Below are 15,999 nucleotides of genomic sequence, written 5' to 3' on the forward strand. Positions count from 1 at the left end.
TCTTTTTCTGAAAGAGGAATGGAGTTTGCTACTTAAGAGGTAAGTCTATATCAGGTCTCATTAACTATCCGTTATTGAATTTTTATTGCTGTTTTTGTCATTTGTGTATGCTTTTGTTTGAATGAGAGCAAATGTAAACATGAGAAACAAGTATAATGAAGATATTGCAGTGGGAGTCCTAGTAACAGAATCTTTCCAGCATGACTTTCAGTGGAAAAGAGTTACTGAGTGCTCTTGGGGTATTGTTGGCTGAGCTGCCCATTTTATTAGTGACAGTGTTGGGAAGGTTAAGGATTTAGCAACAGAGAGGCTGATAGCTTTGTGACAGAGACATAAGAAAAATTATTGTGCAAAGAAAATGGAAGTCACTCCAGATATTGGGGCGAAAGTACATTATAAAGGTAACAAAGTATTTTTTACATTTGCTTTTAAGTGTTGCTGCTCCTTGTCCAGGAGGTATATCCTGTTAGTGAATTGGATTTACAAAGTACTCATTAGCTGAAGATGATAAATGTTTTCCCATATTTAAGAATGGTTGTGGAAATGGAAAAATAATCAAAACCTGCAGTTCTTTTTAGACCTTGTTACTTTTGAGAAATGGGTAGGAGTAGTACAAGGTTTTCAGCTAAGGGGAAAAAAGAAAACTCAGACTAAAAAGTGAGAATTAAGTATTTCACTATTCATATCACTTTCCTGTATAACACAGCATGTAGCATCATATTATAAAGTAATAAAAGAAAGAACAGCTTAGCTTCTAAACCTTGAAATGAAAATTTGCAATTTTGCTTGAATGGTCTTGACAGTTGTTTCAAGACTGGCAATCTTAGTGCAGGGAATGAACTGAGAATACTGATGTAAAACAACCAGAGAATCTCTGAGTTTTGAAGAAAAAATGATAAGGCGATCACAAGCAGCTCCTCAGAAGTTAAAGCCATTTTAAATAGAAAGAGCTCAAAGGATTAATCTCTTCTACTGAAATCCTGAAGTATAGTGGTAATAATTCTAGTATGCATGGTCATTAAAATAAGATTTCACAAGTAGCCAGAGGAAATAAATAAGTTATATGTGTCATTTTTCATAAATCTCTCTAACTCTGAAAATCAGCCACGGGCTGCAGAACAGGAACAATTTTGAAATACTAATGAAGTTTGAAAACTTATGTGTTTTCTCCTTTTTGGCTTTGTTTTGTGAGAGGAAAGACTTGCTCAAGAAGATTGTATCTTACACTGGACTAACTAATGTATCCAAGGGAAGAACAGATAGATTTCTACCAGACAAACCTTTGTATATTTTTTTAAATGCCCTTAAAAAAAAATTTCTGTAATATTGAAAAATAAAGTTTTGTAAGTACTGGAGGACAAAAATTTCAAATTCATAGCTCATTTCAAACTGGATTCTTGTTCCCACATTAATAATAATATAGTTATTAATATTATTCATGTCTGTCTGATCCCATACCGTCTTTGTTGTCTATGATTTATATAAATTTGTATATGATACCCTTCTGTTTATACCAGTTCTCAGATAATGCTAGGCAACATTCTTAATAATGCTCTAAAAATTAAAAATCACCCATGACAAAAATTAAGAGTTGCAGGTAATTATAATGGCAATCACTACTACAGAAGGTAGCAGAGCCATAACATGATTTAGTGGTTGGAAATTAATACTAGAAAAAGTGGATATATTGTTGAAAACTATGTTGTGCTTTAGCTACAATTCACTGGTCTTGATTGAGGTTTTTACTGTGTGAAAAATCTATGTTCCTTGTGCAGAAAATTAGAGATGATCATAGCAGCCCCTTGGGCTGCACAACCTATGAATTGCTCTCAAAGCTATTCCCTTTTGAATTTATTATTACTATTATTCAATTCTCTTTGGCTTGTACTACTTAAAGTCTCAACAATATTACATTGTTTTAGACGTGGCATATGTATATATATGAATGCACATTAGATACAGATGTTTAATCTCATATAGAAATCAAATTAAAATGTGATTTTGTTGGAGTCTCAGCAAGAATAGTGGACTTTTCATGTTTGTGGCAAAAGGAAATTTAATGGAACAAATTTATTTAAATTGCTGTGTCAAAAGTCTAAAACTGAGCTTTCCTATGTTTGTGTAATGAAGAAAGGAGGCCATCTCTTTAGCATAGTCTTTAGCTATGATCTAAACTGCTATCTGGAAGTGTGTTCTGTCTCTCTTCACTGAGAGGGCAGGAGAGTTGGTGCCTTCTGTAACATGGCTCATGGAAGGGGGGCTTGTATCAGGGCCTTTTCCTTAGGAAAAAGTAACAGGCAATTTCTTCAGAGCTCTTAAATAATTATCCAGCTAAAGTTTGAGCATATGGGAGTAGCAAAGGGATAAATCACCACAGCAGCAGCTACATGCGTTTTTTATGATATCCCAATTTTCCCTCTCTTACACACAGCACAATACAAGAAAATATCCAATTTCTTTCATTGCTAATAGTTGGCAGTATGTTGAAAACTAGTAAAATTAATGAGAAAACTATTATGACAGAGAAATACCAGTCAGTTTTCATCTAATACTTAGAAATTAAGGATCTAGGATCTTTGAGTTTAGCCATGATGCTTTCCATAGCACCTTTTTTGTTTAGTAAACTTTCAGTATCTAACTTAGCTTGGGAAATCTTCTGTTGTATTTATAAGCCAGGTCAAAACTTGAAGCTTATGTGCTTTTCTTTTCATGCACCTCAAAATGTGAAAGAAACATATTTTAATCAATCCTTGTTTGCATTCAAGTTCTCCTTTCTTGAAGGCATAGAACTATTCATCAGCACTCTGCATCTCATTGCACTTTTCAGTGTGTTCAAGCATATCTGGAGAGAGGCTGAGGTGCCCTTGGCTCTACTGGAACATTATGTCATCATCTAAACAAGATGTTGTTATGCCAGGAAAGGATCAATACTTTGATGAGGAGCTGCTGACTCAAAACTTCATTTTTACTTGATAAAGGACTACTTGGAACACTTTCCAAAGCATCTCCCATGGTATGAAGCTCTAGGGACTTGATTCGTGTCTCTGCCCAGGAAACTGAGTTGATTCATCTGTAAATATATGTCTACCAACTTCAGATAATAAGAAAAACTGCACCTTCTGCATTTTTAAGCTTCACCCTTTCAGCCATTTCAACAGTATACTCTCTTTGTGAAGGAACTACTTCACATACCAACAATTAATTCAGTGGGAAAGAGAGGAAAAAGTTTCAGCTTTTTTCCTGCTGCTGACACCAGACAAGTCTCCCCTGGGGTCTGTATGACTGCACAGACCTGGCAGCACTTCACTGCACAGGGTGCAAGGGCTGGACACCCCCCAGGTGCTTGACTTTGAAAGGATACTATGCTGCAGTCCTTCCACCTGCCCCCAGGCTGGCTTCCCGGCCAGGCTGCTGTGCCAGTGCTGACAACTAAGTCTGCCTCAGTACCTCCAGCTGAGAGAAACCAGAGCTGCATGACTCTGGGTCAGTTTGTGGTGAAAGGACATCTAGAACTGAAGGGCTCTCTGCTGAAAAAAGCTCAGCTCTCTTCCGAGAAACAAATCTTGGAAGAGATTAGTGTTGCTCAGATTGCTATACCAGTATTGTTTTGATAATATCGCTAGTATACAATAATCAAGGATTATGTAACTGGTTAGTGAAATGGATTAAAAACCTTTTTGTAATCTTTATGCATCCTCTTCATGCAGTCAGAGATGGCTTTAGCTGAAAGGGCATATGGTAGTCCTGTGGCTTCCTATGAACCTCCTGTCATTTGAGGGGAAAACACTACCTTGCTAGACATTGAAGCATCATTTAACCCTCCTGTTGACTCATTTAATCATTCTGTTGGCTCAAGTCCCAAGTAACCCCATTTGAGGCTTTAGATGACCAAAGACAAAGAATTATTTTGTGAAGGCTTTTTCTTTTTATATTGAAGATATATAATGACTCCAGTAACCTTAAGAAATATGGAAGAGGGAAAAAAGAACTCAGCATCTTTTCACTTTTTACATTGTCTGTTTATACTAAGGTTGATAGAAACTCAGTACCTAATGCAGTTTTGAATGAATTTGAGTTGTTTAATAGAGAGAAGTTGCTCATTGGTGTTATCAGAGTAAACAGATATATTTGCCTTGACAGAAAGCATGCTTAACAATGTCTACTCACTTCTATCATACTTGTTCAGGCCCAATTTGTCAAAAATGCTCCCAGGTTCTTCTTTGTGTTCTTGGGTGCTGGAAATCTTGAAGAATTCGTTTCCATTCTAGCTCCATTTAGCTGATATATACTACCATCAAAACACTGATTATAACATCGGGCTTGTAAGAGCTTCAGAATTATTGACAAAAACATTGCTTATTTTCTTCAAACCTAACCAATGCAGAACCTGCTTTTTGTACAGAAACAATGTGATTCTCTGCATCTGCAAGGCATGAGCAGGCGGAATACTTATTTTACCTTAAAAGAATTGCTCAGTGTTTGTTTGCTGTTTTGTTTCTTTCAACAGTGAATCCATATTATCTTTTCCTCTGGCAGAAGAAATAGGCAAGGAACTTTATCAGTGCTCTTGTGGAAAGCCTTTCACAGCATCTGTCAGCTCCTGCAAACTTCAGTGGGATTGTTCATCTCTTTGATACCAAGGAAAAACGATCAATATCTGAGAGATCTATTGTAAACCTAGGAGTCCTGGAGAAATCAGCCAGCAATAGGCATCTGTGGTTCTCTAAATGTTTATTCTTTCACGCAGTCTTTTTTTCTGTTGCCACCTGCTCATCTAACCTGCATTGTTATTGATTTTTCTCTGGCAGGTAGGCCTCAATATCCACATATACAATACCTGGGAGAACTGAACCTAGGTGGTAAGGTTTCATGCTGCTCTGAGAAAGCCTGACTTTTATAAAGAGCCCAGATATAGATATTATGAATTCTAAGGGCTGTAACCTTGAACAAAGACATTTTTCTCAGAAGTAATCTGAGAACTTTTATAACATCCACAAGAAAGAAGAGCTTTGTGTGCTTTTGAGAGGACTATTCTTTATGACTTGGTCCTTTCTGTTTAGAAATGTCTACTTCATCTGTCCTCTATTACACAACAAACTGAACTTGTATCATCATTGTGTAAGCAGCTCTCACTACCATTTCATACAGGATCAATGTTTTTTCTCATTCAAGCAGGCAAAAATAAAAATTTGTCTTACTATTCCTCATATAAAAGTATCATCAAACCACTGTCTTGGTTTCGGTTTTCTGTTGACCAAGTATTGGACTTTAAATGTTTAATTTTTCCTGTCAAAGGAAGCGCATAGATCAGGATTGTCTTACCACTTGCAGAGGAGGATTCAGGGAATGCTTTTCTTGCCACCAGCATTTCCATTCTGTACACTACAGTAAACAGAGTTTGGCATTTACTGATAATACCTCTCTGAGAAAGAGCAAGCAGTTTCCTCTGAGGTTGGTATTAATATCTCATTAAGAGATTATGATAAGAGGTCTTCCTGGAGTCTGCCAGTAAAACAGCTGTTGGAGTAGATGTGTTGATACTGCTCAGTACTGTAATGTTGTGGTAATCTCAATCTTGAGGATCCAGTCAGGCATCATTTGCAGCATGCCCAGGTGTCAGTCAGATGAAGACCAAAGAGTTCTGGTGTGGCGTTTGAACCTGGCCTTTTTCATGCCAGCGTGACCACTCGGCTGGTAATGTGAATCTGCATTTTTGGAACCTACCTACTTTGATAATAGCATTAGTGTATATTAGATGGATGATTGGACTGGGATTTCTTCTTGAGATGAGTAAAAATTTCTGCTTGTTTATTTATCTATTTTTAAGGCGGGTTTTTTTGTCAATTCATACTTTCCCTTTACACACTTTCCAGAGATTTAGCAAAAGAATATTGACTTAAAAAAGAATTCTTCCTAATTCCAGTGCTAAGATACCATGCCCATACAAACCCATACAAAAGCTGCTTGAGCAGCCATAGTAAAAACTGTGCCAAATACATTCAGCTGTTTACTTTTGAGCTAAGAAATGCTGCAGGGATCCTGGCATATGGCCCCCACTATTTGAAATCTGAGGAAATTCCCGCTGGGCCTGAGACCAAACACTTTCTTGCAGCTATTTGGTGGGCTTTTACTACTGTGGTGTTTTAAAAGGCTGTGATGGTTAGCAGCCTCTCGCTGCTCAGGAATCCAGCTGAGCTGCCTTACACAGTGCTGCTCAGTCTGCCTTGGTTGCAAACACAATTCAGCCACTCCCAGCTGTGTTCTGCCTACTTACAGCAATGATTAGTTTCTTCCCAAGGCTTCAATATAAAAGTGATCTGCACTGAGTGATGCGCAATGCTTCTGTTTTCTTTGCCATGTTTTTTAATATTAAACCTGTGAATTATTGTTTTTTCACATTAGAATTTTCAAAAAAAAACATTCCTTACATTCCTGGTTTTATTCTAGTGGCCCTACAAAAGCAAGATGAAAACAAACCTGTAACTGAAAATTAGGGTGGTTTTTTACATAAGAGGCAGACTTAGATCTCTTTAAACAGAGCTTACTGCTTATTGATTAATATATAATTCATACATATAAATAAAAAGTTGTTGATAAAGTGTGAGCAAAAACTGCTTTCCTTCCTTGTCATTCATTTTTCACCAATTTGGTGTTTCTAATGTATGTTTATTCTGAGCAGGAATCAGGGCATTAGAGGGGTTAACACATGGTAAAGGGTAGAAAAGGTGATTGTAAACTACAGAGTTGGTAGGCCCAGCACTTTCTACACTTGCTTAAAATAATTATGGGTGCCAAAGCATCCCCATGACTTCTCATTGCAACTGCACTGCTGCAGTTCAGACTGGTGCCCAGTTATGAGAGGGCAATTTCACTGCAGCCTGAGAAAAGAAGAGTAATGATTAAAACCCATTCATGTGGAATGTCCTAGAATATTGTAATAAAGAAGGTTTTTGTAATTGAAACATGTTCCAACAAGCCTTGAAACTATTCTTAAAGTTGCATCATTTTGCATCAAAGAGCAAAAGTTGCATCATTTTGCTTCAAAGAGCAAAATCTTGTAATCTGTTGAACAACCATTGATTTGATGAAAGCTTTTGGCCAACCAGAAATGAACTTGATTTTGAAGCACAATGGAAGGACCTGGCTGTTTGAGAGAGCTTCCCTTGGGCGTTGTAAAGGTCAACAAAATTCCAGACCAACCATTTCCCTCACAACAAATAGTAGCAAATGAGATTCCACCTTAGGGATTTACTGCATCGTGTGTATTATTTTGTTCATTTGTGCTATGTACTGCTCTAAAACAATCAACAGCATTTACTACTGAGCTATTCCATGCACCAAAATCTCATGCAGGATTTGATCATTCACTAGTAGGCTGCTCTAAACAAGATGATTAGTTTACAGTTTGATTTTCTGCTTCTACTATCAGTTTTCAAATATTGATGACTCCAAGGAAAACAAAAGGTTACGTACCAAAAAGGAAAATGCATTATGCCTTCCAAATTAATTGAGAGAAATAAACTTGAAACTTGACTGCAAGAGCAGTTTAGCAATTGCATCAGCATGAAATAGCTTCTTCACCAAATCAAAGAGACACAGCCCTTCTGTGCTTACCATGCTCCTGTATGAGTCTGAGATTTTGAGTAGAAAATGCATTTACACTTGGATTTCTGATCAATAGAGAATTCTGTGTACCTGCTGTTAATGAAATAATATGATACCTTTTAGAGTTTAGCTGGATCGACTGAATGTTTATTGAGTCGTTAATAATGATGTCCCAGCAGCACTGGGTAGTAGGGGTGGTTTGGATAGACTATACAGAAATGACCGAGTGCTTCCCACGCAGTCAGCTGGAGCATGTGAAAAGGAGGATGGATGGTATGATACCCTAGAAGCATCTTTGACTGAACATGCCCTGGCAGCTAGTGCTTCTGTATTCCTAAACCAAAAACAGGAGTCTTCTGCATAGGGTTAAAAGTAGCTATAGGTGTTAGTGTGGTAGCACTTGCCCCCTTACAGCAACAGCATCTTTGACTCCGAGACCATGATAATGATGAACATGATTCTGATTTGACAGAACTGCCATTTCACTACCTGTCCATTAAATCTTTCAATGAAAAATAGCTATGAAAGGAATCAGAGGGTCTATACTATTTATATAAGGTGTGGTAGAAGATCGTTTTTAGAAGCAGCCAAAGAAGCAGTATGCGTTGTATTATTGGTAGATTGGGCAAGAACAAATAATGAGGAAAGTTACACAGCCAAACACTGATGCTTTAGAGGGTGTCTCTAGATTCAATTCCAGATGGGCAAATACAAGATTTACTTAAGCCTGATAAGAACTTCACCATTACGAAACTGTTTCAAACCAGGATATTTTAATTTGGTGGTTAACAAGAGATTTCTACATTAGCTTCTGTCTTTTAAGGTTACTGAGATATCAGCTTAAGGTCATTAAAATTCAGTCATCACTTTTCTTGAAAACTGTTTGGGTTTTTGAATACTTGAACTGTATCAGGAACTGAAAACACATGAAATTATGGAAGATCAGTGGCAATCAACTCTGATTTTTTTCCAGGTGCCAATGAAGATTTGGAGCCTTAAGTGACATACAAAGGCAAGTAAAGGCAGGAGAGGTGCATTTTTTAAAAAGATAATGTTTTCTAAACCATGGAAACTATTGCACCAAGAAGTGAAGCTGATAAAACTAGATAAGTGGTCTGGCCTTGTGGACCTGGGCCAAATCTAAGTTTTGAATGTGAAGTATAACAAAGTCTATTTGAGCAATGTGGTTCAGAGCATAATGCCGTTTTGGAGCAAATACCTTGATCATCTCCATTTAGTGTCTGTTAGTTCAGTTCTGAGGACAGTTGAGGTACCCATGAAACAGATTCTGTTTGGAAGGAAACCAAATCAAGTGCTGCAGTGCTTTTCAGGAGCATTCCTAACTTGATGGTGGACTATACCGCCGAAAGGTCTTCCAGTTTGTGCCTATCGCTTTTCCTTGAGTATTGAACCACCTGCAAAATGGAGATTTCTGAACGGAGAAAGAAGTTGGCATCTGAATGAGGGGGAGCCTCTTGAGACTCATATAATGGATATATAAGGAGTCTTAGCACCTCACACTTTGATATGCTGATTGCACTTCTAGTAGAGGACAAAACGTGTATAAATAATTAGAAGTTCCCTTGGGTGAGACATTAGTCTTGAGATTTAGGTGACAAAACTCTTGAGGTCTCCCTGCTAGAGAGTGTTATCAGACGTGAGGCATGACATTCTGCTGCTCAAACCTAGGCATTTAATGCTATTCTAGATCTAAAGTAGCTGTAGAGTACCTACCCCAGCCACCAGCTGCTGCTGCAGAGCATGTGAGTCCTTTCTGAGACTCTGTCATATCTGCCTGTCCCAGACAGGCATTTTGGCTACCCAGTGGCCTCCCAATTGGCATTAGGCCCTTTGCTTCAGGTAGCTGGATCACAGTTGGGTTCAGCACACATGTATGTGCTAAACAAAAAAAACCAAAAAAATGAAAAAACCCTGTAGCTTTGAACAATGAACTCCACAAGTCAGACAAGATTAGAAATCCAATGGCTTCTGGGGCTTGGGTCCAAACCCAGTGTTTTGGTGTCTTTCCAGGAAGTGGGAGAGGGATAGGGAGTGATGGTGAGTACTCGTATTTTAATTCTGCTTTCCCACATGTGTTTATGCCTTTCCATAATTCATACATTTGAAAGTAATTTCAGAGGCAACACTCTAAGACTCTCATTAGGCTGTATCTCACTTTCTGTGAAGCAAGCATGATTTATTCTCATATATCACACTCTCTGTACAGCTAAATAGATTACCAGAGAGTTGAACACAGAAAGGAGAAACTTAAGATTTTTAGGATTAGCAAATTAGGTTTCAAGATAAGAAGTCTATCTGCATTATATTTTCATTACTCAGAAGTTTAAAGGAGTGGGCGAGGTGTTAACATCATTATTACCCAGAGAATTTGGAGGTTCAGGTAAATGTTTTTTCACCTGGCTGTACATGCACATCTGCACCCATACCAACACACTTTGTAGTGTCTTCATAGAGCGAAAGAAATTAATATCTTTCTTCAGTTTTATTTTTGTCATTACTCATGTTGCTTTTTATCTGATAGTTTCTAAAGAGCCATGCCATTGATTCAAGATAGGAATGGCTTATCTGTTTTAACACCTTCATGCTGTGTTGCTGTCGACACTGCTATGTATGTTTCTCTAATCAACTGCATTCAACATCACTTATCTTCTGAAACACTGCAATGTAAGTACAGGGGTTTGTGCTGGTAAAAACAGGAAGATGGGGGGTTTTATCTCCTCCTATTCTTGTCCTGTTTGTAGCTGGGTACTATCAGCTTCTATTAAGTCTATAGTTGCATTTCTAATTTTTACTGAGACAATCTGTAGCACACTTCTCCATTTCTCTCTCCCCACTTCATGTTCTATCCCACAGTGTTTCATAATGCTTCCTTCGAAGACCAGAACGATTTGTGATGTTGAGATTATTAACCATGTGTTATAGTGAGTAAGTCACACGTGCTTTCTCAGTAGCTAATGATTGCTGGTTATGAAAGACACATATAGCATTACATTAGCTTCTGTCATAAGAATTCTAGTCACAGCCTCATATTTTCTAAAAAAAAAAAAATGCAAGAGGAATGATATGTTGTACAAGTCTAATTAGACTGAATATTTATTTCAACCCAATACTAATTCTATGGTTTCTAGTACAATTGCTGTTCTGGCCCTTTATGAGTTTATTGTGTGCTCATCCCACTGTGACAGAGGAGGAAGTTTCTTACAACTAAATCTAGTATGAATGTTTTATTAGTTCAAGTCTCATTATTGTATTTCCTTTTCTAATCAAGACAAAGAATCTGCTGTTAAAAATATAATCTCTTTTCCCACTTATAGATACAACCATAAAGCAATCAGTTTGAATGGTTCCTTTGCACTCAGGCTCTTTTTTGAAACATTGATTACTCCTAATTGTCATTTCTCATCCACAGTGGTTTAGAATTATGTCTTTCAGAGTCACAATTTTCACAAAACTGTGCACGTTAAACTGTCTGGAGATAGTTTTGAGGTGATTGATTTTTCAAAGCATTGCACTGAAGTCTGATTCATAGTTCTGACTAAATGAGCTGATTGACTAAAACCCTGTACAATCTCTTGAAAATGTATCTCTTTCATCAAAATCTACAATTTCTATAAATTGTATTTAGAATGACATGTAGACTAGTCAGCTCTAAATATGTTTCTGATAAAATGGTGTGCTCCAAATTAGTCAGCCATTGCCACCTGGTAAGACAAGAAGATTATAAATGTTTATTAGGTTACTCTTCAAAATTCTTTGAATTTTCTTTTCAGTATATTCATAACTATCTGCAAGATGATTGTCATCCCTTTGAACAGCTATGAAGTCAGATACAGCAAAGTTCCTTAAATATATTTGTTTGCTAGAATTAAATATTTAAGTTCAGTTTTGAGATGAACCTCTTTGTTCACCATTGCTCTCTTTTTTGCTGTGTCTGATTTTATAATATGTTCTTAGCTTTCCATTTAAATTTAATACCAGAAAATCAAAAAGAGAGGATGGCAGTTCAAGTCAACATGCATGCTGAGATGTCCAAAGGCATATGCATACATAACTCTGCTTTGTGGATTTTATGCAAAGTATTGGCATGCATTTGTGTTCTATTATCACTGATTCAGACAACTTCATACCAGCTGTCATCATCTGTACTGCAGTAGTGAGCTGAAAAACAATCAAAGTGAAAATTACTCTATTCAGACAAACTGTTTCAATCCATTTTTGATCTGATTGTTCAGAACCTTGGTCTTAAAAAGACAATTTCACCTGCATTTCTGAGCATTTACCTTATGTTTATATTGTATTTTTAAAATAGTGTACTAGTCACGGAAAGCAACATTGCTAGTTAAATTACATGAATAAACTAAACCAGTTTCAAGGAGAAATTTCACTGTTATTTAAAGACAAAGAACCCTTCCTTCTTTTACCTTAAATCTACAAATGCAACTCTGAAAGAATTTACAGCCAGAATCTTTATCTTTACAAAGGTAGTAATTACTAAAATACAAATTTGTGCACCTGTGAACTGTCCAATTATATAGTGAATCAATAACAAGACTGATGAAACTGTGTCCAAAGATTGGTAAGACTGAGAAAACCCATATTATTTTTCCTTTCATATACTCCTATATTTTCTGAATAAATTTGTTCTGATAAAGGTATTGTGTAGGTTTGCTGTTTTTTGCTGAAACTGAAATATTTTAAATGAAAATACAAAACTATAAATCTTGAGTAAAAATCATGAATTTTTCAAAATTTACTTTCATCAAAGTTAACTCTGTGATCTAATGCTACTTAATTTCAAAATTACAGTATTCACAAGAAAGACAAATCTTAATGTGTGAAATATTTTTAGTTTAGGCAAATGTCTTTGCCCTTCTGAGCATCCTTCTTCCTCATATAGTAACTCTGCTATCTTGTAAATAGTGGCTGTGTCTTAGAATCTCTCTTGCTCTTTTAAGAAGACAGACCTCTTTAACCAATTATTTGTAATCTTGGTAATGAAAAAAGCATGACCCTGTGAATACCAGTCAAAAGTACGTCTTCCAAGAAGGTTGGTGTGAACGTTTGTGTTTCATAGTATATTTGATAGGTGATAAGTTCAAAAGGAGAAAAATTGCTGAAAGTGTTGAAGAACCTTCCAAATGTTGAATAGGAAGCAGGAGGATTTTTTTAGTAACTGGTGATTAGGCATTTCACTAACTTCTGAGTGAGCTCAATTTACCTGTGATCACAGGAATGATTACATTTTAAGTCAGAAATGATACATCAGTGTCATTTCTTTGGTGATAAGAAAAAAATGAAAACTATTGAAAATAATAATATGAGTTAGTTTATGTTTCATCTAATTCAGTCTGTATCAACTAAAGTTTTAATCCTGGCATCTATAGAGAGTCAGAAACTTCACAGATACATTCGAATGTCTGTGTTGTTTATGGTTTTTCAAGTTCTTAACACTGGAAGGCTACAGATATGTCCACTGATACTTGGAAATTAAGATGTGATTTGATTGTTGTGGATGACATTGCTGCTCATATAATTTTTTAAATTTTATTCTATTTTAGTATATTAAGATGATAAAGACCAGAGTTGGTGCACACAGAGATGCTTCCATGGTTGTCTAAGTACTAGGTACTGGTTTTATCTGCTAGATTAGTTATTCCAGCTAAGCATATCTTAGATAATAGTTGGTCTGGAGTGTCATAATACATAATGGGGATGTGCTTATTTGCTTATGTTGATAATCTGATTATCTGTATTTCTATTTACTTCCTGTGTTGTCAATAAGGCTACCCAGAACTGAAGGACATAAATAATATTTTTCAGTGTGATATTGTTTTATTTTCAAAATATTTCATTAGCTGATTATTTGTCCATGGAACCTGCTGAGACGCATCCATGGATCCTGAGGAAACTGGCAGAGGAAGTATCTAAATGACTATTTGTCGTGTTTGAGAAGTTGTGGCACTTTGGTGAAGTTCCCACTGACTGGAAAAGAGGAAAAATAATCTCCTTTTTTAAAAAAGCCAAAAAAGGAAGACCTAGGGTACTACAGGCTGTCAGACTTCTGTGCCCTGCAAGATCATGAAGTGAATCCTCCTGGAAACTGTGCTAAGGCTAGTCGAAAATAAGGAGGTGATTGGGGAAAGCCACGAGGTTGCTCGAGGCCCCATCAAACCTGGCCTTAAGCACTCCCAGGCAGAGGACATCCACTAATTCTCTGGGCAACCTGTGCCAGGCCTCACTACCTTCAGAGTAAAGAATTTCTTCCTAATACTCAATCCAAAAATACCACTTTTCAGTTTAAAACCATTCCCCCTTGTCCTATCACTGTAAAAAGTCCCTCTTCAGCTTTCTTGTAGGACACCTTTAGGTACTGGAAGGCTGCTGTAAGGTCTCTCTGGATCCTCCTCTTCTCCATGCTGAACAACCCCAACTCTATCAGTCTGTCTAGTAGGGGACGTGCTCCATCTCTTTGATCATCTTCTTGGCCCTCCTCTGGACCCATTCTAACAGGTCCATGTCCTGCCTGTGCTTGGGACCTCAGAGCTGGATGCAGTGCTCCAGGTGGGGTCTCACGAGAGCAGAGCAGAGGGGCAGAATCACCTCCCTTGACCCGCTGGACACCCTTTTGATGTAGTCCAGGACACGTTTGGCTTTCTGGGCTGCAAGGCACATTGTCAGTGTTGCTGACAAAGGTGTTAAATAGTGCTGGTCTCAATACCGACCCCTGAGGATTGTCACTTGTCATTTCTAAAGACTGGGACATCAAGTTGTTGACCACAAATCTTTGCATGAGACCATCCAGTTAGTTCCTTATTCACCAAGTGGTCCATCCATGAAATCCATGTCTCTCCAGTTCAGAGCCAAGGATGTTATGCAGGTCAGTGTCAAATGCTTTGGACAAGTCTAGGTAAATTGCATTAGTTGCTCCTTCCTTACCCACCAACACTATCACCTCACCACAGAAAGCCACTAAATTTGACAGGAACAATTTGCCCATCTTGGCTGTCCCCAGTCACCTCCTTTTCTTCCACTTGGAGGGCACAGAAGTCAGACTGACAGCCTGTAGTACCCTAGGTCTTCCTTTTTCGACTTTTTAAAAAAGGAGATTGTGTTTCCTCTTTTCCAGTCAGTGGGAACTTTATCAAACTGCCACAACTTCTCAAACACGAAGGATAATAGTTTAGATACTTCCTCTGCCAGTTCCCTCAGGACCCGTGGATGCATCTCATCAGGTTCTATGGACTTATGCACCTCCAGGTTCCTCAGATGGTCTTGAACCTGAGCTCTGCCTCTTCAGTTATTCTTGCCTACAAGCACTGCAGGGAAATACCAACTTTACCTGTTCAAGCCTTCTTACCAGAGCAGAGCAAAGATGTCTTCTATAGCCCTTACACATCCTGTACCATGCAAGGCCATTAAGAAGATAACAAATCTTAAGTTCCTGTATATGTCTCTTAAAATAAGAAGGAGGTTCAGTGGTTCTTGGCCTTTTCAACTAATTACAACAATTTCTCAACTTTAGAACAAAGTTGCACACTGCCAGAGAGCATCATCATTCTGTCAGACAGGGACTTTTTGATTTCATTGGTTTTTAAAAGGATTCAGTTATTTGAGAGGGGGCTCTTAGAGCTCCTCCAAGACTCCGGTTGAGACTAATAATTAAAATAGGAAAAAGGACCTAAACAAAGAAATACAAATCAATAGTTCTGTGTATATCTGTAGGTGGGAGCCACAGCTATAACAGCTTGAAACAAATAACACTCATTATTTTTCACAGTGATAGGCAGCTTATGCAGAGAATATACAGGTAGGTAGGAGCTCTGGAAGAAAAAAGAATTCTGTAAATTTCCATGGATCAGGAACAGCATGTAACATTTTCTTTTGCAAGAAAACAAAGTATCTCTGGATTCATTCCCACACCCTGCAATATATCAACAACTTTCTCTCAAATACCTTTCGGCTCAATTGAATAAGGGGCTGCAATCATCGGTTTTGACAAGCCTTTAAAATTGCTCTTTTTTTTTTTTCCCCAGATCATTTCCAACAATAAATGCAATTTAAATTTTTATGATGAAAGTATAAAAATGCTTTAAAATAGCTCAGGTATTTTTCTAGAGAAGGTGATGTCATTCTTTCCATCAGTAGAGAATATTTTATTCATGCCTTAGTCTTTGTTTGCTGATAAGTAGAAAAGGAATTAGAACATTAGCAGTATTTTGATATTTAAAATTAATTATTTTCCTCTGTTCTATTATCTTTGCCAGCTAGTTTTCATTTTCCAAAAGTATTTCAATTGCCAAATTTGGCCTTTGGGCGTGTTTACACTGTTCTAATGGGGCTTGTGTGTGTGTACTTGAGAAAAGTATTTGATTC

This window comes from Neopelma chrysocephalum, unplaced genomic scaffold (assembly GCF_003984885.1).
Source record: "Neopelma chrysocephalum unplaced genomic scaffold, ASM398488v2 Primary Assembly neopelma1_45, whole genome shotgun sequence".
Classification (NCBI taxonomy): Eukaryota; Metazoa; Chordata; class Aves; order Passeriformes; family Pipridae; genus Neopelma; species Neopelma chrysocephalum.